Consider the following 26034-nt stretch of genomic DNA (forward strand, 5'->3'; position numbering starts at 1 on the left):
ATTACAGCAAGCAGTTATCAGTAACAGACATGTCTATATTGCCCTGCTAATCCATGTTTCTGTATGAAACACATACTTTATTTTATTTTATTTATTTATTTATTTATTTTGTAGCTTTAATATCACATAACTGGGGGAAAAACAACAACACAGAAGCAAGGAAGTTGGACTTGGCAGTTTCAAGCTGAATTTACATTTTCTGAAGGTGATTCAGGTGAGGAACTGAAGAAGACCCTGTACCAATTCCTTATTTCACAGCTACTTACATCACAGGAGCTCTGCTCGTTGCAGCACTATTTGGAATTGTCAGGCACAATGTATTCTGTATCTCCCATTCTCCTGCATCAAGCCTACCTTCCTTATTATCTGTGTCAGGTGAGCCTCCTACAGAAGGATCAAGGACTAATCATTAAAGGCTGAAAACTCTAGATAAGTTCTGAAATTCCGACTCACAAGTGCTAAAGCACTGCACCAAAAATAGCTCCGTGCAGGTGGATGACTGTTCATACATATGCATACATACAATATCAAGGATTTACTTTCCACATAATAAACCTGAATAAATAAGTGGCAGAAATGAGCAAAATTTTCAATATCAGAACTGTTTTGTGTTCTGTGAAATGGGCTGTGCATGTTTATTCATATTAGCAGACTGGCAGTAGTGATTCCATCCAAGATAGACAGACTACTCATGAAAATAGGGGCTCATCAAAATTAATAAAAGTTGAAGTGTTTTTTATACATTGGAGCAGATAATTCTCAGCCTTTCAGAGTTGATAAAGCTAAACTATAATAAAAAATGCTGAATTACAGAAAATGGTGATAATGTCAGTTTGTAATATACTTGCTTATAATTTAAGCATAGAATAATTAGCCTAAAAAGTGTAATTAAGATTTGCATTCAGGAGGTAGGAAATTCATGGACTGTATTTGTTGTTTGGTTACCCAATTTGTGTTTAATTTACTATTTAGAAACAGACATTTCTTTTGCTACAAAGCTCTAAGGTTGGGGTTTCTATAGATTGGGTGAATAATACATACATGGACTCTTAGATACCAAAACCAGATATCAAACTCTACTGTGCTCACTGCTTTATGAGATTCCACAGCAGAAGAATTTGTGGATTTGGATAAGATCAATCAGAGAAGTAAAATATACATAAGGAAATAAGGGCTTGCTCTTCAAAATGGTATGAAAAATTGTTTAGATATGTTTAGGCAAACATTTATAATCTAATTTCTAGTGTGTGGCTCCTACTGCCTAATGTGAAGTTCAGTGTCTTTTGTCCTTCAAAACTCCTTAGAAGTTGCACATATTCAGATATCCAAAATTGCAGTAGTTCTTTGTCTTTCTGAAAGTATGTGAATACTGTATTATTATTCTGGTTTTGGTCCAGTTAATTTTTCTACATTGGTCTCCATTCACAGGAAATAATAAAAAATTAATTATCTTCCTATAAGGCAAGAGTTGCAAGTGTGTATTCGTTGAGAACAAGAGGTCTGTACTGGGGCACCCCCACCATGCACTTCAACTGCTGAGCAACCCTGGGAAATCTATTCTAGGTGAACCTGCTTGAGCCAGGAGGGTTGGATCAGCTGACCTCTAGAGGTCCCTTTTAACCACAGCTATTCTGAGATTCTGTAAAGTTTTTGGAACACTACCACTTCGCCCTGTGTCTGTATTTCTATGTAAATACAATCAATTCTCCTGTGGTTTGTACAGACCTCGATCCTGAGTTTAGACTGGGAATGCTTGAAACATGGTTGCTATACTTAGTCTCCCCTGGGGGATATGAAAGAAAATGTACCACTGAAGGCCCAGACAGATGTGAAACATTGATCTGTAATTTATTTATTTATTTATTTATTTATTTATTTATTTATTTATGTTTTTTAAGGAAGCTGTGGTTGTCTTTAAATGTAGCATTTTTGTTACCCAGAGGGGGGAAAACACATTCTGACTAAAAATCACAGTCTTAAATCATAGTGCTGGTTTTGCATGCATAGATCCCAAATATTAGTTAATTAATGGGCCAACAACAGAAGTGGAATATATCTAAGCATACCACTAAATGCTTTTTTCAGAGGATCCTGTTACTCTTAAAATGACTATTTTAACCTTATTTGTATGGTGTACGTCTAGAGTTATTTATATTGGTAGCTCTAACAATAGTGAAAATAGAACTTAGCTGTTAAATAGCGTGTTCTGTAAAATAATATACAAGAGCAAAAGATGACAAAATGCTAAATATACCCCTGGAATCTGTTTGTATTTATTTCCATAGAAGTCAGTGGAGAATGATTTTTCATACATACTTTCAACTGCTTTTTCATACATTCTTTCAACTGTATGTAGAACATCACATAAAACATATCATAAAACATAAATGATCACATAACAAATATGAACATTTTAATGGTATTTTCTGGTAGGACGTATAAAAAGGCTTACAAATTAAATATATATATATATATAACATACAATATATATTATATTATATTATATTATATTATATTATATTATATTATATTATATTATATTATATTATATTATATTATATTATATTATATATATGTATATATATATTACTAAAAAATGTTCCATTACAGATCCTTTAGATAACTTGCTTTTTATATATATGTAATATATATATATTCCTACAGGTAGATCAAAGAAAGGCAGCAGTAGCTTGCCATGTGTCTATAAGTAAGTGGATAAATGAATATGTACATAGTTGATGTTTGTAAGAATCATCTGCCTACACTATCTATGATAAGACTGAACAGAAGAGAACTGAGAACATCCACTTTTTCCCTTAATTTATCAGTTGACACAAGTAATACAGAACAGAATACACATGATAAATGGCAGTGTAGAACTTTAACAAATCATTAAAAATATACAAACCTTTTTATTATGGAGAGGAAAAGTGATGTCTTACAAAGACAACAGCTGACTAAAGATCCAAGGAATCAATGATGAATCAGGAAACAGAAAGGTTCATGGAATTACAGTGATATATATATATATCTTATATATACTTACTTATAGTATAAGTAGTATACTTATATAGTATACTTATATATATATACTTATATAGTATAAGTATATTATATATATATAAAGCAAGTTATCTAAAGGATCTGTAATGGAACATTTTTAGTAACACATCTGCTTTAATATTTCTATAGGGGTCTCCAAAAAGCTACTGTGGAAACAACATGGGGATACTGAGTTGCAAAAGAGTTTGTTTTAAAACTGCTGACGGGTTAGTGAAACTTCGAATGCTGGAATGTCCATTTCTGTTCTCTTTCCAATGCTTACTTCTTACAAGGTATTTTTTGAATACAAGGAATTTTGAAATACTGTTAGTACTCTATATATTTCTTGCTATCTCTGCTCTTTACCATGTGCTGCAAGAACATGGAAGTTTACCATTTGCACTGTTTCTATTTTCACTGTAATTCCATGAATCAAGACAACGAAAGCCAAGAACTTATCAATATGTTTTTCATTTTTTATTTTATTAACAGGAATGATCTTTGTGCAAGGTGCATATAGTGATCTAATAACATCTAATAATTCAGGCTATCAGGACTGTGAAATGATTACCGTTTACCAGAGAATATATTACACTTAGATTGCTGATTATTTACATATAAAATAAAGCTTTCCTATAATAACTTACCTTGGTTTTTGAATGTTAGTAATTCCCAAATGTGTGCTCTGATTCAGCAATTGTTTTAAGGACATGCTATGTCTGTTTGCATAGTTGAGACGTTCAGTAAATATACAGATGATCATTAATGTTTTAAAATCATCTTTTCAAATTTAAAACCATCTTTGACATATTCCATTAAAATCTTTCTTTAATAACAGTTAGCCAGATGCTTCTTTTAGATATTCTGTGTATATATACAAGGAGGAGCAGTGAAAAAATTTTGCATGTCACTGCTATAATGCTGTGTCAAGAAATATAAAGTAAATGCTTTTTGCCCCTTAACTCCAGCCTAGCTGAATATTAAAGAATTTATAGAGTTTAATAGTCTTTTATATTACAGCATTTAAGAATGAATGAGTTAGAAGACATCTGCTTCTTAGATAATCTTTAACCAAATAGTCTTTTCAGACTGAATAAACACTTCTCAACTACTATGACTAAGGGCTCATTCCTGCATACAGCTGAAATAAGTTGAACTTTTCATGTAGATTAATGAGCTTGTAAACCCATTGCCCATTTATATCTCTGAAAATCTTCCCATTGAGATAAGATGGCTTTAGAGTGAGATCTATCTTTAAAATAGGAGGAACAGAGGAGAAAACTGCGTATGTTGACAAAAGTAAAAATGAGTAACAAAAAAAAGTAGGCTTAAATTCACTGAAAGGCACTATAATCCATTTGCTGTTGCTTAAACTACTAGAAATGTTGTTAAAGTCCAGAGTATAGAAAAATATAGTAGTAATTTAAATATCATTGCTCTTACATCTCAATTTATACAATCAATGCCTTATCTGTGCAATAATTAAGTATGGAAATTTCACTGATGCCTCTCCAAACTGAGGCCTGTGAAAGAGGCTAAGGAAATTTGACTTGTTCAGCCTTGAAAAGGAGGGCTTTGAGGAGACCTCACAGTAGCCTGTCATTATCTGCAAGGAGGCTCTCAAGAACATGAGCTCTTTACATTTGTACCTGCTGGGAAGAAAAGAATTAATAGCCAAAAAGTGAAAATAAGTGTTCAGTCTGTATGTAAGGAAAAATATAAGGACTGTACAGCATTAGATCAGGCAGCCCACAGGAGTTGTGCTCTCTCTGTCTTTGTAAGGGTGCAAGAGACAACAGAAGAAACCTCAGATCGACTTTGTCTAATCTCCTATTTGATCTTTACTAGAGGTTAGAAGACATCAAGGTCTTTTCAGCCAGAATTATCCTATAAGACAGTACTGAAAATGTATCAAATATTGAGAAATGGGAGAAAATCAGTCCCTTTGAGTTACTTGCAGTGTACCTATCCATATAGCTCATTATGGTGTTGGTCATCATTGCTGCCAGGGCTCCCTGTAGGCTCATGCTCAGCTTGCTATCTTCTAAAATCCACAGGGCTTTTCCAGAGGAGGTAGTGCCCAGCCTGGTCCCACCATTGCAGAGTTTTTTCCTTCCCCTCCCTTGTGCAGGATTTTGCTTCTGTTCTGGGCAAATTTCATAAGGTTTCCTTCACTCCAGTCCTCAAGCATGTCTAGGTTCCTCTGGATGGTAGTCTTGCCCTTAAGTATGTCAATTAGTCCTCCTAGTTTGTGTCTCTCCCTGTCTTGCTCTAATTTATAGGAGGGAGAGGAAGTTCTTTGGTATATGTATACCCAGCAGGAGATTAAGAAACAATGGTTCAAATGTTGGCACGACCAGTTTATTACAAATCTTAATCAGAGAGATGGGAAAGGGGAGGACGGATGATTGAGGGCGGTGGAGAAGGGAGGGCAGGGTACAGAAAAGATAGAAAGAGGCAAGAATTGCATAAAGTGGGGATAGTCACCACCAGGATCCAGCAGCAGTCCTGTTGTAAGATGTTCTGATGGTTTGAGACAAGAGTGCCGGGGGGGAAAGAGGAGCAACAGCGGTGTGTCTGGTCTTGGGCAGCAAGCAGGTAGCAGTACATTCCTACTGTATACTGAATTTACTGAGTGAAAGATGCTTTTCTTTATACTAAATTCCCACTAAAAAATAATAATAAAGTTAAAAAAAAAAAAAAAAAGTGTATGTTAGGTGATTTAACTTTTGATAAGTTTCCTTTTTTGGTGAACTATATCTGCTTCTGATAACTACATATTTTGAAACAGATTTCCATTACATACAGCTAATTTATCTCAGCTGAATTCACATGGAGTTAGATTAGTTTTGAATAGTTTACACCTGTGACTTTGTACAGCCAGGCTAAGGCTATCAATGAAATCATCTTTGGAAGACTGAACTCTGTTTCTCCCAGAAGTACTAATATACAATAACTGCAGATGACTGATACTGTTGCAACTTCTCAATAGCAAATAAAAGGCAATGGAGTTTGGGAATTGTTTTCACTGTTAAGGTTCATGGGTTTGATGCTTTTTTCTTTCACAAATGTTAAAAGGCTTAGGGCTCTCAGTTCATGATAAAGGCATATTAAATAAGCAATCTAAAGTCATGCCTAGCAACGCAAATAAATATTCAAACATAGACAGAAGGATAGACTATCATAAATTTATTATTTACAAATTTTGGCTGCAGATCCTCAACATCAATTATTTTCTGTGCTGTGAGAGAATGAGCTGCTAAGGGTCAACTTTCTGTATATTTTAATATGTTTATGGTATGTATTTGAATAAAGAAGGAGAGGAGACTATGGGCAATATGGTGCTCGTAGAACTGAAACCAGACCAAAGCTGATGACATGAATGTGCTACTCTGAAACAGTCTTTGTGCTTTAGGCTAAGAAAATCTATCTGTATTCCATCTGTCTATCCACCACTGAATTGACCTATTGTCAGAACTGCAGACACTATAAGCGTGATTCTAAGGCTAGCCTCATGGATAGCAGACTTCCTAAGTATATTTTAGTGCAAACAAAAAATCTTAATGTTGGCATCCCTTAGCTTGACATCTTTTCTGTTGATATTCCACAGCTTTGCGGTATTGAGTTGGCTTTGGCCTGCAGGGGGGTTGCCTTCTTTCAAAGGAAAATTAAATATTTAACAAAGAGGTTTATTTTTCTACTTGAGCAAAGACCTTGTGCTTTAAAGATGGAATTGACATTCCACGATGCACAAACACTTGGGGGACATTTTCCATTTCAATAAGAATGGAAGCTGTGGAAGTTGTATGCTGTCCCAACATGCAGCAGAAAAGAACAACAAAGGTCCAACTTAAGTGAGTTGTACAAAAGTTACACAAAGCAATAAGAAATGGTTGTAACTGTGAAATATTGTTTTAGCTAGTAATTTTGATTTTGATATGACCTTATGTAACTCAGAGTGCTTGAAAGCAATTTTTAAGGCAAAATGGTCTTTCAAAACCAGGCTCCCTCCCACAATCCACTAAATCAAACACTTTATTGAAGAGCCTATAATTTTTTTTTATTTTTTTTTTTTCTGTTGTGCTGCAATGATTTATCACAATTACGTAACTAGTCATTGTACTTCAGTGTTTTGATCCATATTTAGGAACCCAAGGTTCAGATACACTGTGACTGAATTACTTCCCTGGGAGAAAAAAATAATCTCTTGAAATCCATGTTTTAAAGGGAAGGCAATATATTCAATGTACAAGACTAAAGCCAAGTACTTGTCATATAATACTGACAAGCTTCTGTTTGGGAAGATATTTATAAGGATGGCTACTGGGTCTGAAATATAGAAGTGAAAATTTGTGATTCTGTCCTTCATGGGATTCCTTTTCCCAAAGTTGTAGAGCCATGTTTTAAAAAATAGTATTATTTTCCATGTTTATTTTTATTTTCATTATTTATTATTATTATTTTAATTATTATTATAATTTATTTTGTGTGAATGTGTATGAAAAGAGAAGGATGGATTATTATTTTTTCCTTTTAATAATTAGACTGTGGGCATATTGAGCACAATCAAAGTTATATCACACCATAAATTTAGTTGTGAGTGCAATTATATCACTTAGTATAATGTAGAAATATGTACGTATTGTGTTATATAACATAAAATACATTTCTCTTGCACATTCCTTTGAAGCTTATCTAAATATTCAAACTGTTTTGTTAAAAAGAGAGCTGGAGAGATAATGAATTTTGGAAACTAGCGATTCCAAAGTGGTTAAGTACATTTTACTGTGTTGTGTAGAAGCTAAGTTACAACGAGCAAACAGCATGTAGTCTAATGCTTACAGCAAATTAGGTAAATTAAGGAATCCCCCTCTAAGAAACCAAAAATCTTTACAAATTAAATAGGGCTGGCAATGTTTTACATCATTAAGATTCAAAAATCAACCCAGCACTTGCATGTTATATAAAAATCAAACTCTCTGTAAGTAGATTTGAAAAACAGATGCATTTATAAAATTACAAAAAAAATCCTGGTAAAATGATTCTTATTTTCATACTTCTGTGTTTTATATGCAGTTATTAGCGGTACACTGTATTTCATTTAGATTGCCTGAAATGGATGAAGTATTTATAGTGCTATATACCAACACAGTGAATTAAGATAGAGATTAATGGTCACTGTAATGAACCAAACCATCAGGATATCAGCTGATGCTCTGAGGCCAGTCTTAGTGTGGCACCTAAACTTAGTGAAGGTAGACGTTTATGTATACTGTTTGCTCTGCTTAGACATTTATTAGGGTTTCAGAGGGATTTCTTTTCATCAGGATAATCTGCCATAAAAAGCACTGGGAGGCTGTTAGCAAAAGTTTCATCTGATCCATTGTTTCATGTCTGGGAACTGCTGGAGTGGGTCCATAAAGAAAGGCTGGAGTGCCTCTCCTAAGAAAGGCTGAGGGAGCTGGGCTTGTTCAGCCTGGAGTAAAGAGGGATCTGAGGTCTCACTGGGCCTTCCAGTACTTGAGGGGAGCTTACAACTAAGATGGAGACTGACTTCTCACATGGCCTAATAGTGACAGGACAAGGGGAAATGGCTTTTTTTTTTTTTTAAAAAAAAAAAAAAAAAAAAAAAAAAAAAGAAAAAAAAAAAAAGAGCGATTCAGGTTAGATGTTAGGAGGACATAATTTACTCAGGTGGTAGTGAAACACTGGTACAAGCTGTCTAGAGAGTTGTGGATGCCCCATCCCTGGAAATGTTAAAAGCCAGGTTGAATGGGGCCCAGGGCAGCTTGATCTGGTCGGTAGCAGGGTGTCAGAGCTCAATGATCTTTAAGGTTCCTTCCAAACCAAATCATTCTGTGATTCAGTAAGCGGGATGCACTGCCTAAAATAATTAATTCTTAGGCCATTACTACTCTGTTTCCTATTTATCTTTTCCAAGTAAATCTGCAAATTCTCACCACAGGCAGACCTCTTTTTTTGCTGCCTACGGGGGATTCCCAAACGCGTGTTGATGACCCACCTCTTGGAGGAAAGAAGCAGAGGGAACGAGGCTGCTGTTGCAGCCCTAAGATTCGTGCCGATTCCATCCCAGGGACACCCAAATGGAGGTTCGCGGCGCGGTCACGACCGGCAGCTGCTGAAGGGCTCCGGACCGGCAGCCGGTCACTGGACCAGCGTTGCTGGTCGGGCTTCGCTTGCGGCGGCGGGGTCACTGCCACTCACCGGAATCTGGCAGCGCAATCACTGCTAGAGCTGCGCGGGAGCCCCTCCGCGGCAGCGCGCAGGTAGGGACGGGCAGGCGGCGCGCAGGTGCGCGGGAGGGGCCGCGCACGGTATCTCCGCGGCCGCTGACACAGCCCCGCTGCCTCGTCGCCAGCGTAAGGGCCGCTGCCGGCGGAGAGACCGGGGAAACTTTGGGTAAGTGCTGAGCGGGTATTGCGGGTGCGTTGTGTTGCTGGGGTCCGTCTTGCGGGAGGGTGGGAAAAGGCTGCGGAGCGGGCGCGGCGGCGGGGTGAGCGGCGCGCAGGGGATGCGGGCGCAGGACAACAGGTACCGCAGCTGCGCGGGGCCGGGAGGGGCTGCGTGCGGAGTGTGTATATGCGCGTGTGTGTGTGTGTGCGTGCCGCCTGTTCCCTCCCCCCCGCCACCCTGCCAGAAAGGGGTGGGAGATCCGCTGCCGCACGGCCGCTTAAAAGCCCGCGGCCCAGCCGCAGCTGCCTGGCCCGGCAAGAGGGCTGATGTAGGGATCCGCGGTGCGTCGCGGCTGGCGCTGGGGAGCGGGGCATAGGGCGGCGGCGGCCCCGCGGGGCCGGGCACGCTGGGCTGCGGCAGCCGGCGGGGGGGCGACCGCGGTGGTGCGGTCCAGAGGGCGGTCGGCTGCCTGGATGGCCGGTTCCTGCGGCTGCCGAGCGCTCCGGGCTCGCTCGCAGCCCAGGGACGTGCGCTTCCTTCTCCCGCATCGCACTGCAGTAAGTTCGCGAGGCGCTGGGCGGCCGAACTGCTTGCGGTCGCGGAGCTGGGGAGGGGGGGGGGGGGGTTGTGTCTCTTCGGGGCTACTCGTGGAGGTGCTAGGCTCAAACTTGAAGCTAGGAGGGCTATACCGCATCTGTCATGGATCGTCGCTTTGGCACCTCATTAATGCCAGATTGTCTCGTTGACCTGCACCGCTTAACTCGAACACGGTCAGAATGGTGATGCTTCCCGGGCTCGCGTTGAGAGCTGGGGTTAGGCAGCGAGCTGCGAGGGCGTGAAACAAATGGTGCAACTGCAAACTTGCGCTGTAAAGACTCATCTGCAGAAACTTTCAGAGTCTGATTCGACATGCAGCCTCTGAGGGTCTTTTCAAGGAAAAAATAGAATTACCATGAAAATCGGCAAAGTTTTATACGTGTGAAGTCTTTATTTCTGGATTGCGTGGTCCAGTGTTCTGGTTTATTTTGTTGAAAGGAGTTTCATTTGTCTAGAGTGCCTGTATTCGCATTTTTTTCACTGTGAGTGTGCTGATTTTGAAATGCATGAAAGATTTTTCTCACAAGATTATCGTATTATAAGCTGTTCTTTTTTTTCCCCCTAGGTAAACAAGCAGATTGTAGTCTTCAGTTAATTCTCACCAAATTTGTAGAAAAGCTGTCAAGTAGAAAGAACTTGATTAATTTTCAGGAGCAGTTCTGCCCGGCTGATGTAACTTTTGAAAGCAGATCTAATAGGCTAATAAAATCCATGTTGCAAAATGAGAATGAGGATGCAACAGGATGAGGAAAAAAACAGTAACTATTATAGGAGAGATCGGTGTCAAAGATGTTCTAAAAAGGCACTAAATATCTTTTCCCATTCTTGTTCTCATGAAATGACCTGGTGTAGTAAATGCTTCTGCATTTATTGAAACATTGTCATACATCAGAAGTGCATAGCAAGAACCTGATAGGCATTCCCAACTGACTGAACTTGTGCTACGCTTTATGGATATAATGACAGGAAATATGTTGTTTTTCCCCAATGTAATATCCACCATTTCCTGGTGCTTGAAATACTTATCTCATACTGAACTAAAGTGAACATCAAGAAACGCGGGCCACCAAAAAGCAATGCTTTTCTCTTAGGTTTTGTGTTAACGTTTCTGTTTTATTTATTTATTTATTTATTGAGGTGGAAGGACTTTGTTGTATACTGTGGCAGGAAATTCCCAGAATAATAATTCAGCTTTCTAAAATGGGTGTGCAATAATGTAATGCTATGGATTTGAAATATTTGTGGCCCAAATCTGTTCTTCTGTTGTAGAGTCCTGCAAACATCTAAAGTTGATGCTGTTATTCAGGTTCGGAAAAAACTACACTGTATTATGTTTCTTTAGGAAGGAAGAAGAAACATACATGAACTGTTGCTGACAAACTGAAATGTCCTTTCTTTAAACACCTGTAGACGTCTCTGAATAAAACACTGAAATGAAACTGTTAAGTAGAAATGATGCTCTGTTTTTGTGTGCAGTTTGAAAGTAACAAAGCTAATATGTTCTTAAGAGCACCAGACATCACTTACTTTATATATTTATATATATATAATCTGTGAGGTTGCTGTATCATTTCTGTTCCGGAGCATGATGTAATTCAGGTGACACTTTATGGGATCAGTCTAGGTACCTATTGCGGGTGGAATGAGATCACTAGCAGAGGAATGTGGGGAATGATAAGAGGGCTGTAGATCTGCTAAGAGCAGCATTTTGATGAAGCAGGATGTAAAAACAGCACAGTTGTGAGTACAGGTAGTTATAGGTCAGGGCTAGAGAACTTCAAAGTCAGTCAGCTGGATGACTGAGCTGCCTTTTGCTTTATGCTTATATGACAGTAGCACCGAGCTCTTGTGAATGTCACTTAAAGAATGAAACATACAGGGATGAAGTTATGCTTCATCATAAATTTAAGAAATGTTAACTGTATGATATATCATTCTCTTTAAATAGTTCTGACCTTTATTAGTTCACTGATAAGTTAAATTTTTTGCACATAGTTCTAACAAGTCTTTTGAAGAGGCTCACAGGAAAGATGGGGGGAGATGCTTTATTCAGGAGTGTAGTGTGAGGGGAAATGACCTTAAGCTAAGAAAGGTACATTCAGGTAAGATATAAGGAAGAAATTCCTTACTCGGTGGCAAGGCACTGTCACAGGCTGCTCAGAAATGCTGTGGATGCCCCATCCCTGGAAGTTTCTAACAGGATGGGGCTGTGGGCAGCCAGATCTGTTGGGTGGCATCCTGGCCGATGGAAAGGGGGTTGGAACTAGCTCCTTAGTCCTTTCCAACCCAAACCATTCTAAGACTCTGTAAAGCATCAGGTATTTCAGGTGTGTCTTTGTTATCTTTGTTGTCAAGAACTCTACATGATTGCATTCCTAGCGCATCTTCTCTTGTCATTGTAAGAATCTACAGCTGTTGTGAAAAGAGTGTGACAAAACATTCCCATTTGTGAAGTAATGGTGAAGGAGTGACAACAATAGGAAAGGAGAGCAAAGCAGAAAGAGAAGATCTTTGTAGCTTAGTCTTCAGGAGTGAAAGAATTTCAACTAGGCTTCACCTCTGAAAAGATGAAGGTACTTGAGAAAGACATCTATGTTTATTTCAAAGTTATGGTGTAATATCTGGAAGGCATCAACAGAGTGCAGTGCTGCTGAAGAGCAGAAGGCTGGCTTCCTGAAATCCATTAGGTTTAGATTCTTGCCCCCAATCTTCTGTCACTATCAAGTAAACTTTGCAACCAATTTTGTGCATTACCAATTGAGCTTCTCACTACTCACAAACAAAAAGTAAATCAATAAATTGTACCAGAACTTTGTTTGGATATCATTCACTTTTTATTTTATATTTATGCAGAATTGATTTGAAACATTACTCTGTAGCAATGAGAAAAATTCATAGCCATTTATTCAGTAGTAGGTGTTATAAAAGATTTAAAAAAATATATCTTTTTGAGTATAATTCCTTATAAGAGACTTGTTGACCTTCAGTGGTAAGTTTCTTAGACATTTCTTCAAATAATCTTTTTCCATTGCTTCCTGTGGCAAAAGAAAGTAATTAATAACAGTAATAATAGACTTAGGACAGTTATTTATCCATAAGTGCTTTTTTTTTGTTGTTTTTGTTTGTTTTTTGTTTTGTTTTTGTAACAATATTTTAATAATTTCTTATTTCATTATGATGGTATAGCAGGCAAAGAGCCTGAAATCATCTGTCTAGACTTTAGTAAGGCCTTTGACACTGTTCCTTGAAACATCCTTCTCTTCAAATTGGAAAGATATGGTTTTAGTGGGTAGACTATTCAGTAGATCAGTAACTAGTTGAAAGATCATACCCAGAGAGTGGTGATCAGTGGCTCAATGGATGGAAATCAGTGACTAGTGGTGTTCTTCAGTAGTCAGTACTGGGACTAGTTCTCTTTAATACCTTAAGTGACACCGACAGTGGGGTTGAGTGCATTCTCAGCAAGTTTGTACATGCTGCTAAGCAGTGTGGTGCAGATGACACATCTGAAGGATGGAATGCCATTCGAAGAAACCTTGATAGGCTCAAGCAGTGGACACAGGAGAACCTCATGAGATTCAGCAGAGACAAGCATGAGGTCTTGTACCTGGTTCATGGCAACTCCTACTGTCAATACAAGTTTGATGGCAAAGGGGTAGAACACAGGCCTGCTGAAAAGGGCTGGGGGGTACTGCTGAATGGAAAGATGGGCATAAACCAGCAATATTCCCTCATAGCCTAAAGAGCTGACCATATCCTGGGCTGCATGAAAAGTGTTGCCAGCAGGTCAAAGGAAGTGATCCTTCCATTTGCTCTGTTCTGGTGAGGTCTCACATGGAATACTGCATCCTGATGTGGAGTCCTTAGTGCAAGAAAGACTTAGATCTGTTTGGTGCACATCCAGAGGATGGACACAAAAATGATCCAAGGGATAACCAGCTCATTTATGAGAACAGACTGAGAGAGCTGGGGCTGTTATGCCTGGAAAAGAGAAAGCTTTGGGAAGACTTAATAGTGGCCTTTCAGTATCTAAAGGGAGGCTGTAAGAGAGAAGGGGACAGACTCTTCAGCAGGGTCTGTTCTGACAGGAGAAGGGGAGATTTATACTGGATATAAGAAAAAAGTTGTTTGTTTGAAAAGAACAATAAAAGTGGTGAGGTACTGGAATAGATTGCTCAGAGAGGTGGTAAATGTCCCATCCCTGAAGCCATTCAAGGTCAGGCTGGATAGGGCTCTGAGCAACCAGATTTATCTGTAGATGTCCTTGTTCATTGCAGGTGAGTTGAACTAGATGACTAATAATTTGTTTGTTTGTTTGGGGACAACTCTGTAGCTCAACCAGGTAATTTATGTTGCTGCAGTGATATGCTGGTCTTCACTTGACAGGAAGTTTAAGTTGCATTCAATGTGTCTATGAGAGCAAAAGAAGTCACAGACTTTGGCTTTGAAACTGGTATCATGAGTTTGTTGATCTTAACTTGCTTTCGTCAAGCTAATACTCTTCCTACAAATAGAAATGATTTGATGTAGGTAGGGTATTTAGGCCAATTTAGCAAGTAGATAAGTATTTAATTATTTTCTTTATTTTTTTAAATCAGGATGATTTAGTGTCCCAAAACATCAAGTTAAACAGCTTTATGCAATTTAGCACATATTTTTCCTTTTTGTTTCTGAAGAAAATGGATTTCTCTGAATAATTGCAGCAGTTCAGCCCTGAGGGGATATCGTCATGTTTAGTTTGCCACAAGTCTGAAAGCATAACAAATGTAAGTATTTTGAGGCAGCTCAATTACTTCTTGCCTAACCCCTTAGTACTAGTTTGGAATGAAAATGTGCAACTCTGACACCATTGTGCTGCCCTAAACCAGTAAAAAAAAAATGAATATAAAATGAAGGAATACAAACTTCCACATTTGACAGTTCAATGTTACCAATAAGGATTATATTTTTATTTTTAGATTTATTATTTATCGTAATAAGCTATGAGTAGAATGGCATCTAGGTACTTTTTATTTTCTTTGACATTTTGATTTTCAGAATAGACTTTCTAATTGTGCTAGCAGAAATCCAGTTAATATAAGTGCCTTGTTTTAGTTTTTAGTTTTATTCTCAGCTACATTTCGATTCCTGGGTATGAAATTGTTTTGTTTTTTTTTTTTCTTCTCTTTATTTTCCAGTATTTGGTGGGATATCTAATACACAGCAGTAGTAATACGAATATCATTCTCTATTCCTTACATTCGTAAGAAAAGAACCCCAAAAGATCTGTAAGGCAGTTTGCCCAAAATTCTATTTTGTATATTGTCAAACTGTGAGTCTTCTGCTATGAAATAGAGCTTCCCTTCCCTTTGAGTGGTCTTATGGGAAATAATGAGGTATTCCAGTGTAGTAGTGGCTTATTCAGAGAACTGAAGAACACACACAGATAATGGAAACTTTTTTTTTCTTCCTAATTTATTTCTCTAAGTCTTGTTGCATAAAGAAAAAACAACTAGTCAAGTTTGTTCTTTCTGATTTAAATATGTCTCCAGGTGGATATTTCTGATGTTTATGTTGGTTTATATTTGAAAGAATAACAGATGGTGCAAAGTTAACTTTCTTTTCTGTATGTTCTGAAAGTAAAAGAAGTGATGTCTTGTAAACCTGGTATTTAGGGCCCTCTTTAATGGTAGAATTTCTAACATCTCCTGCAGAAATGGCTGTATTCAACGTTTGAATGGAAGGCAAGAGTAGGATAAGGCCAAACAGATGTTTTTATGCACGGGGGGGTGGAGGGCGGGGGGAGGAAGGGGAGGGAGGCTGAGGGGGGAGGGGAGAAAAAAAAAAAGGGGGGAAAAAGGATGAAGGTGATAACAGAAAATGAGTTGTAGACTAAATGTGTATCTATGTGTGTGTATATATGTGTAAACATGTATACAAAAGTAAATATAATGGTTACTATTCAAGTTTAGTCTCCATGAAAGAAACTTCTAATATTTGAAAGAATTTAAGCTAATGAATTCACTGATAAAGTTTCAATACTAGAAATTTAATGTTCAAAATACTTTTTAGATAGCCAGGATGCTCCTCCCTTACAGTGCTGGAATATTTTACTCAAGATTTTTAATTTGGTGGTTTCTACGAATTCTGAATAGAATAGTTATGGTAATTTTAGTCATCGTTAGAGCTGAGTTTTGTTCATGTTAAAAATGTAGATAAATTGAACTGTTAAATCCTATATTCGGTATCTAATTATTATCTGGTTACCTTTTCTTGTTCCTATTTTGCTGATGGAAAGAAAAAAACATCTGCTGAGTAAGATTCCTATTTTGTGATAAGCATCCAATATAGGTCAGTTGAAATATATTCTGGATGTATCCAGGTCTATAAAAGATGTCTAGGATGGCAATTTCACAATTTAAGATCTAATTTTAAGGCAACCAGCTTTGGGTGAGATACATTGCACTCTTGGGTATTTTCTCAGCTAGGAAGAAAAACACAAGGAAGAGTTGAAATTCTAAGAAAGTGTAAAATCACTCCTATGTGCTTCTGAAAATAAACACTGTAAAATAGCCCTACAAAATAGTTGCTTAGAATGAGCTATATCCTGTATGTTAAATAACAAAGTACATCTTTTTGCTGTTGTAAATTTGAGGAAGGACTCCAATGGCTTCTGCTCAGGAGGGGCAGTGAGTCATTTTACCTTTTTGACTAGTGAGATTTGTGTTTAAACAGACTTACATCTGCTCTGTCAGAGAACTCAAATGTTCTAAATACTGATCTTTGGTAGAACAGAAAGAGGAAACCGTACTGCTCTATGTTAGGCTTAGTGCTGTTGACAGCCATTTTGTCATAAAAGTAGAATGACTGGAGGAATCTCAGGGAAACCTCCCAGCTTTGATGAACAAATGTTAATGACAGGAGATACTCTGAGAAGAATATTCATTTACTTCCTCAGTAAGTTTAAAGTACCAAGTGTTTTGTTTTCCTTATAGAGGAAACTACCATTTCTAATGAACAAGGGGAAATACAAGTCCCTAGTAAGGATTTCCATGCATTCTTACTGAGATCTGATGAGCTGAATTCAGACTAGGCTAGATCATCTGTTAATGACAGAAGAATCTGTAGAATCACATAGATACACTCTACCAATAACAGTAACATGTCCAGTCTTATTTTAGCAAAGTTTAACAAATAGAAAACTGTGGAGGAAACTAGTAGGAATATATAAGCCATATAAATATCATGTATTTTCTAAAGAGTACTCTTCAGGGTTCAGTTTGGTTGATCAGTTCAAAGTACTTTCCTGGTTGACTCTGGGTATTCAGTGTAGCTGTTTCATTTCAGGCCCTACATTACCAGCTCTGAAAATGTTCACCAACTGAAGGATGATATGACTCTTTCCATATCCTGACGTGGTGGCTTGTAAAAACAGGGAATTCTGCATGATTAGTCCAGGACTCTAAGGGGTTAGAAACCACGGAGAGAATAATGATTCTGTGTAGAAATCCTGAAAACTTCTGTAATTAATCTTTAATTCACCTGCCATCTTCTTGTAAAATGAAATAAAAAAGTTTCTTAGCAAAATCAATACCCAACTGCTGTGGAGCATGGACTTACAGAAATGGGAATTACAGAATATATGTACATTATTGTGTTGTTCACTTGTTCTAAAATCTGATCTAATCCATGTATCCTGACAAGGTGCAACTCCTTAGATTTGTTGTGAGGTCAAGGGCTGAATTGTCTTGTATTATTTGTGTTCTTGGCAGTGTTTCACTGGAGAGTACCACAAGCAGGCACAGTTTGCCAATTCTTGTACGTAGTTCTTGAAAGCCACAGTTTTCATTCAGATTCAAATGCTTCATCTCTTTCCCTTAGAGGTTATTAATCTTTAATTTATTCAGGAAAAGTTTCAGCTCTCCTCCCCTTGTCTTGTTTACTGCTCTGATTCCTTGGAAATGCAAATATGTCTTTGGCAAAGCAAGTGCCATCTCTTTTAAACTATGAGTGAACTATTAACCCATGGAGGTATGAATTGCTGTTCTTCTCCAAGAGAACTCATATACATATCTCAATATGAGGATCTTTTGCACTTGCTGAACCTTGTATTTTAATATCAATGTGTGCGCTGATAACTCTGCACAGCAATGACATGAATATGAATTAGACCTGTGAAATAAAAAAAAAAAAAGAAAAAAGTTGATGTTCATCTTATTCAAACAGGTGGAATCTCAGTTCTCTTTGAGGGATATACATTGACACAAAGGTACCAAAACTCTTTAAATAGAACCTGTGCATCTATTTTCTTTATAGAACCCAAATGTCTTGAACATTAGAAACATCATCTACTACTTGTGTTCAGGTGTTTCTGGAATTTTCAAGGACTGGTAAGGCCACTTAAAAATTATTTATGCTACACACAAAGTTCAAAATCAAACATCTGAAGCCTTAACAGATGTTGTGAGGATTTAGAACATATGAGTGCTAGAGAAGGAAAGGTAAAACTTCAGTCTTGTCTCTTGAATTTAACGATGTTGTTGTTGTATCTGCAGATTTACTACAAATTTCACTGAATGTCTTTGTAGGATAACCTGATAGAGGGAAGACTTATAGCTCATGTCGGTATACTCTTTATACACTCCAATGGTTGTAAACAGAGGAAAGCAAAGACTTTGGACAGGTTGTTAAGATTTTGTAGAGAAGAATCCATGTATAATAGATGGATTCTCCTAAAGAATTGACAGTACGGATTCTATTCTTTATGTTGTTTCACTGGGATTCTGCATATGACTACATGGACAATTAGGACTTTTGAAATAAAGTTTGTCATCAGTTACTATCCAGCTATTTTTGAAAAAAAAAAAAATAAAAAGAAATACCAATATTGCTAGTAAAACCTGTTTGTGAGCTGCAGTGTTTACTGTCATCTGTATGGCAAGTAAATAAATGCAGTACAGATTGTTGTAAACATTGTAGCATTTCTTTTTCCTTCTTTCCATGTTTTTCTTTTTCTTTTTCTTTTTTTTTTTTTTTTCCAGAGGCAATTCCATTACTGTTAACCAGTTTTGGGGACTTATGTTCTGCTTATTGTACGTAAATTTCATTGTGGCTTATTCATATTCTTATCAAGGCAAGACACTATTTTCCAGGACAGGTGGATGGGACTTTCTTCATCCATCTTCTTAGAAGCATAATGATAGCATTACTGGATCAGACAGGCAGTCTGTCTGTCCTAGTACGCTGTCTTCCAAGAGTGATTATCATAGAAAGAATGTAAAAATAGTCTAAGCACTTCCAGAGTTTTCTTCCAGTCTCTAGTGTCAGTTGCTTCTTTTTTAAGGTGGAAGCTTTCTGTTGTACTCTTTTATACCATATCAACAAGTTGCTTTCTCATTTTGTCCTTCTCTTCAGCTGAACTGTAATCAATTCAAAATGCTCAAAACTCTATTATTGAAAATGTAAGTAAGTGTACCAGGGATCTATACAATGGAACAAATTGTTCCTTTCTGAATACATTTTTGAGTGCTGCCGAGCATGGATCTGGTGTTTCTGATTATAATTCCAAAATTTCATTTCTGAGTTTTAACTCATCATTATTGAGCTTGACTGCTCATCACAAGTGTATAGCTGGGATTCTTTTTTATCCCCACGTACATTACTGTAAATTTATCTATGATGAAGTGTATGAGACAGCTTCCACTTCCCACTGGAACAAACATTAGCAAGCAGCAGAAGTGAAAGTCAGGTGTATGGGAACTGTTGAATCATGGCCTGAACCTCTAATTGATCACCCAAGGCAAGCACTGAGTCAGCCATGGGAGCACAGGTGAAAGCAATTCAGCTGTGTGACTAGAAGGCATGGAGCCTGGCTGCATCTCTTCTAGACCCTGTTTAAGGGCTGACTGCCACTGAGGAAGGATCTCTCTCTGGAGATTGCTCCTTGTGGAGTTTCTGTAAGCCTATGCCACCACTGGGCACTTTTCATTTGTCTCTCATTATCTTTTCCAACATGATAATTTTACTAGCCTAACTTCTCTATATTCTAGACATCTGTATACTCACTGACCGTACAGTCTGGGTATTAGGGAATTTAGTGCCTCTTTTATGCTTAAATCCTGTTTCAACTCTCTATATCTTTTCCTGCATATAGCCTTGAAATCATTATAGTACATGTTGCATGTTTTGGAGTGATGTAAAAGATCTTTTACTTATTTTGATGCAGCAGCTCTATGATATTCATTGATATGAATATAATGGGAGCAAAAAGAATAACTTAATCATCCATGGGAAATCAACACCTTTTTTTGTGATTCAAATCCATAGTGAATGTAAAATTAATATTCAGGGAGCATTTGGAGATATTATTGAAGCAACTCATCCTACCTGGGTTCATATCAGTTCTGGATGAAGTTCAAACCTTAAGTTTTATTTTTATCTAGGTCATAGGCTCAACTGAAGAGGAGTTCATAAGTATATGCTACTCACCAAGTGTGTCTTTCTAAATAAATGACTGTAGATTACAATGTTGCTAAAAAAGCAAACAAACAAAAAACCCCCAAAAATGTCCCTCAAGTCCCCAAAAGACAACAAAAACACAACAAATCCAACATTAATGTATTTATCCTCTTTTAATTAACTAATAAAGCATTGGGAACATGGAATTGGAACAGACCATTGTCTGGTCATTTAAAGCCTGAGGAAACCATGTTACAGATGCTTCATTCAGGTGGGGCTCACTGACCATCCATTTTGCACACCCTGAACACAAGCCACAGATTATTTCCCTTCAGTCTAAAAAAGAATAAACTAAGTGGTTTAAGATTTATATTAGAACACCAAGACTTCAAAAACAATAATTCTTTTTAAGAACAAAGTGGGCAAAAATACTGAGATAATTTTAGTTTAGACTAAAATATAGTACTTTGCTTATATTTATATGCTTTTTATAATCACCTATGAAGATATGTAAGCATGTTACTGTCACAGTTTTTTTAAGATCTGCTATTTTAGGTGGAAATATTAGAAAAGATAGGGTTGTGGGGGAAATTTTAATTTGGAAATGTGGCTATTCTCAGTGGGAGTCTGTTTCTAAGAATTATATTTCTGTGAAATTGGAAGTCATGCTTGGTTGAAAAAATACATTTCTCATAAATTATTCTGTATGGACTTCTCATTATAAATAATGTTTGCAAATAATAAAGCTAATAAATAATGTTGCATATATTTTTGCATTACATCATTTCTTTAATCATTTTAGCAGGAGTTACATTTCTGTGATGTTACATGAATCTAAGCAAAATATTGTCCAGTATTTCAGAGGCATTCTGAACTAATGAGATAGATTTCTATCACTCTCTCAGGTATATAATGCAAGCGTTTACATTATAAAGGAATCTGATCGATTTCAGTGCAGTAAGATATGCGTTAAATAATAACTAACCACTGTAGTGTCCTGGGCTTGCAAAAATAATGAATACCAAATGCTGTCAGACGATAGCCTATTATTCTCTGAATCTGAATGTGAATCTGCAAAGGTGAGTGTGATAAAGAAAGTGAATGGTAAATGAGGAAGGCCAGTGCAGTCTGACTCCAGATACTACTTTTAAATTGTGCACCTATATGAACGTGTTTAGGTAGACTGAACAATGTTTCCTGTATTTCAAAGTTTTGAAGGTGTAATGGCGTATAATATAATATAAAATGAATGGTAGCTATTCAGATATCTCTTCTTTGAGAATATTATCCTAGGAGAAATTATCATGGTTATTTTCCTTGAATTTTCCCTTAGCAATACATGTTATGGTCCTAGTGGCAGGTGCATAGACAGCGTATACAAGCAGCTTCTAACCTGCTGGCACTTTGAGGAAGTTACTTTAGGTTTTAGAGCAAGATAAATTAATTCCTTTGGAACTGTTGGCTTTTGTTCTGTGTCTGGAGCTGTTGCTGGCATGTGTGGGAGTTTCCCTCGTGTGCAGAGTGGTTGTGGTATGGAGTGCGCGAGACAGGCTTCAGTGAAGTGATTTACAGTCAATATTGTGGGATTTGGCAGTGGTCTGTATTTGAACTGCTTCACTGTGATTGTAACTTCATTCATTTTGGAGAACAGAAGTGGAAAGCTGTGTGAATCTGGTATTTAAATAAATAGTTTTATTATCTTCAGATCTTTGGGTGATTCTCCTTGTAAGGGGTTTGCTCGTTTGGAAGAAGGTAGATGTGCAGAAATGAAGATAGAGTAAGGTTTTTATTATTATTATTATTATTATTATTATTATTATTATTATTTTTAGTACAAAAATCTTTAGGTATGAATGAATATCTGGTTTTATTTACAGGTTGCTGTATTGGAGCCCTGCTTACAACACTGCTTCCTAGGAATATGTAATACACATAAATTATTTTTTTTAGAGGATTAACATATCAGCCTTCAGATATGGCTTTTTGTTACAGATTACTGTTGTGCCTCTAGTTGTGCTTCATATAGTACTTTTCTCCTGTTTTCTTACTGCCGTGGTAGTAATATTCCTAGAAATATGAAAACACACTACTATAATCTAGGGAACACATAATAAAGATTATTTATTTCTTATACTACACCAAAGTGTATTTTCAGTTACAAGGAAGTAAGTCTTGGAAAATATTAAGGTATATAACTCTCTTTCTACCCTGTTATCTTAGAGTCAGGGAAATATGCTACAGAATTTAAACTTACCTTGTCACTCAGCTTTTTTTTCTTTTTTTTTTTTTTTTAAATAAAATCTGGAAAATAGTAACATTTTCTTGCATTTCCTAAAATGGAACACCAAAGGCACAGCTGAGAAAAATTCTAGCCATTGCTTTCTTATATCCTATCTTACATCCTCTTTGCATCCCGTTCACCATCATATGCAGAGTCATGCTTGATTTGCATGTGTTTTGGGTGCATTTCTGTTTCAAAATATTTAAATTTCTACTTGGGATGATTACAGCAGTTATCGATATGCAGAAATTCAATCTATACTTGTGTAAACTAAGTATTAGGGCTAACATTTTTTCAGCTTTTTTTTGGAAGTGAGTGCAAAGATGCTCAGAATTGAGCAATTCTTTGTTTTTTGGATGAAAACTTAAGTCGTATTATTTTGTGGATGTTAAGGTCTGCTTCTTCAGAGATCCGAAGTGCTGCTTAAGATGGTTTATTTGCACAGACATACTGATTGCCAGAGCAAAGCAATGTCTTTCCCTTCCATGTATAAGAGATTCTTGGAATCATTTTCCTGGGTGGAAGAGGCAGAGAGGGTTGTGGTTGTGACTGAGAGATACTGGAGAAATGCTTCTAAGCTTTTTGAAAACTTGTTGACCCAGATGAAATCTTGGGACTGCGTCCTGCATCAACAGAGCTTTTACTGCCAGTCCTCTTGTTCTGCAGAGGCAGAAGAGAAAATGTGAGACCAGGATGTAAAGGACCAAGATTCAAAGTGGGCATGCCCCTCCTCTGGGCAGGCAGGAACCAAGACTGCTTGCAGTCTATGTGCAAGACAATGTGCCTTGGTTATGGAAAGAGCAGAACGAGGAGTCTTGTTTGATAGACTAATTACTTGGTAAATTCTGGAGCTTGAGAGGAACAAACAAAATGTTGCGATTAATGAAAACCATGTAGTTAAACAGAGATGTGACATGGTGCTGAGAAGAAAGAAGCACACCAGGAATAAAGATAAGTTGAGGCCATGATGTCTGAGAGACATGAAGGGGAAAACATTCTTTTGACAAGTGAAAAAGAGATATCCCTTCATGTTGGTGCTGGAATTGCTATGATTTTATGTCAAGTAGTTTTTTTTATTTTATGATGTCCTGCATGCATGTCACAATCTTATATTTCATTATGGATCAATCTTGACAAGGATGTCGTTTGCATGACTGTAGGACTTCTAAATATGGAAAAGATGCTTCCTACCTTATTGATTCAAAACAAAGTGAAATGTGTAATGCAAAAACAGTTAAATCTATGTATGATGTACGTATGGCAGGGGTTGGATTTGGTATGCCCTGCACATATTATAAAATTATCTAACTAACTTTGAAACAAGTTTTGGAAATAGATGAACATTGAAGTTTTGTGATTGTGCTCTTATTGTCAACTGACTGATTTTTCTGTCTGTCTGGATGACTGGGTAAAAGGATGCAGTTCCTTTGAACTAGACAGACAAAAAATACTAATGCTCTAAGACCATTGGTTATGCTATGAAAACAATGGAATTCTTAAACAATAGCTGTTTAATGAAGCTAAGGGAGGCTTTTGTGCTATTATAAGTCAGACATGAGATAATATGAAGCTGTATTGATGCAGAAGATTATTTTTCCTTTTGAAAGGGGTTTCATGACTTTACCAGGGGTATTCTGTGGTTGTTTCTCTGTGTGTGTGTTGTAAGATAATAGCTCTGGTGCAGTGTAAATAAGGATAGTATGCCTCTTCAAAGAAAATATTTGTTTTGGATTTAAATCGGAACTTTATGATTGCTTTGATATTTTGGAGATCTCATTATCTTAAGTAAGGAAACATGAAAGTCATGGTGTTATTGTGGCATTAAAATTTATAGTTGTGTTTTGCATAATTTATATTAAAAATACAAAAGGGGAAAATATTTTCTTCCTTTTGTTATGCTCTGTAGAGCAGATGAAGTGCATCAAAGGTATTTGGCATGATGAGATTTGTTTAGTGTTGACACTGAGTACAAGAAAGTGTTTTTTTGTGGTTTCTTTTTTGTGTGTTTGTTTTCCACATCCCCCTCCTGTGATCTTCTCTCTGCCTGTGACACCAGCGCTGTTTGTGCTATACCATGAAAGAATTGAGATGACATTGGTCAAATGTAAGGATACTATTAGACTGGTCCTGATGTTCTTTACTGATGGTTGTCTGGCCTTTGTATGTCTGTTCTCCCTTGCATGTTTGTTGCCTAGCATTAATCTGCTCATCAGCTACCACAGTGTTTGCAAGTACCTGTGGCATGGGGCTGTCACTGAAAGGGAAGGGAATGGAGTAGGACTCATCTCCTCAGACATCTGGGACTCCCTGCGTGACACTGAGTCAGATTCATCCTGATCTGCCTTGGTATTCATGGAGTGATTCTATGTGTGCCCATTGTTTCATAGAATGGTTTAGTTTGGAAGGGACCTTAAAGACCATCTAGTTCAAAATTCCCTGCCATGGGCAGGGTTGCCACCAACTAGATTGCAACATGGATCCCATACATTCTGGCCTTGAACACCTCCAGGGATGAGACATCCACAGCTCCTCTGGGCAGTCTGTGCCAGTGCCTTACCACTGAGTAAATAATTTCTTCCTAACATCATTTCAGTTTAAAGCCATTCACCTTGTCATATCACTATCAGACCATGTAAGAAGTCAGTCTCCCTCCTGTTTGTAAGCTTCCTTCCAGTACTGGAAGGCTGCAGTCCCTTTTCTGCTCCAAGCTAAATAATTCCAACTCCCTCAACTTTTCTTCATAGGAGAGCTGCTGAACCCTCTAGATTATCTTCATAGTTCTCCTCTGGGCCTTCTCCAACATCTCAAGTCTTCTGATACTGGGGGCCTTAGTACTGAATGCAGTACTCCAGGTGGGGCCTCATGAAGACAGAGTGGAGGGAGACAATCACATCTGTAGCCGTACTAGCCATTCCTCTTTGGATGTAGCCCTGGATACCATTAGCCTTCTGGACTGCAAGCATGCCTCAGGCTGAGCTTTTCATCCACCAGAACTGTTACGCCCTTTGCAGGGCTGCTCTCAGTGAGTTTTCCCAATCTGTAAACATATGAGTCTGCCCCAACTAAAGTGCAACACCTTGCACTTGGTTGTGTTGAACCTTGTTACATTGATACTGAATCACTTTTCATGCCTGTCCTGGTCCCTCTGGATGGCATCTCTTCCTTCTGTTGTATCAGCTGCACCACTCAGCTTCGTGTCATCTGCAAATTATCTTCTTTAGGGGAAAAAATGAAGAATAAGGGGATTCCTTAGTGGAAAGGCT

The 26034-nt window shown here is 37.6% G+C and overlaps 1 protein-coding gene across 15 annotated transcripts in view; it reads left to right on the forward strand.

Annotated features, from left to right (window-relative positions):
• Positions 1–102: 102 nt before the first annotated feature.
• DGKB (diacylglycerol kinase beta) overlaps positions 103–26034 on the forward strand; it is a 325927-nt gene continuing 299995 nt past the window's right edge. For 9 of the 15 annotated variants that reach the window (XR_014943029.1, XR_014943031.1, XR_014943033.1 and 6 more), the window contains exon 1: positions 9635–10013. The gene's annotated coding sequence lies outside the window, so the exon portion shown is untranslated. Of the gene's footprint in view, positions 215–3192; positions 3336–9098; positions 9463–9634; positions 10014–26034 lie in introns of those variants that run through there. The other 6 variants (XR_014943032.1, XM_015853620.3, XM_085538542.1 and 3 more) reach the window with 2 other exon arrangements.

Source organism: Coturnix japonica, chromosome 2, assembly GCF_054131305.1.
Source record: "Coturnix japonica strain WE chromosome 2, WE-NBRP24, whole genome shotgun sequence".
Lineage (NCBI taxonomy): Eukaryota > Metazoa > Chordata > Aves > Galliformes > Phasianidae > Coturnix > Coturnix japonica.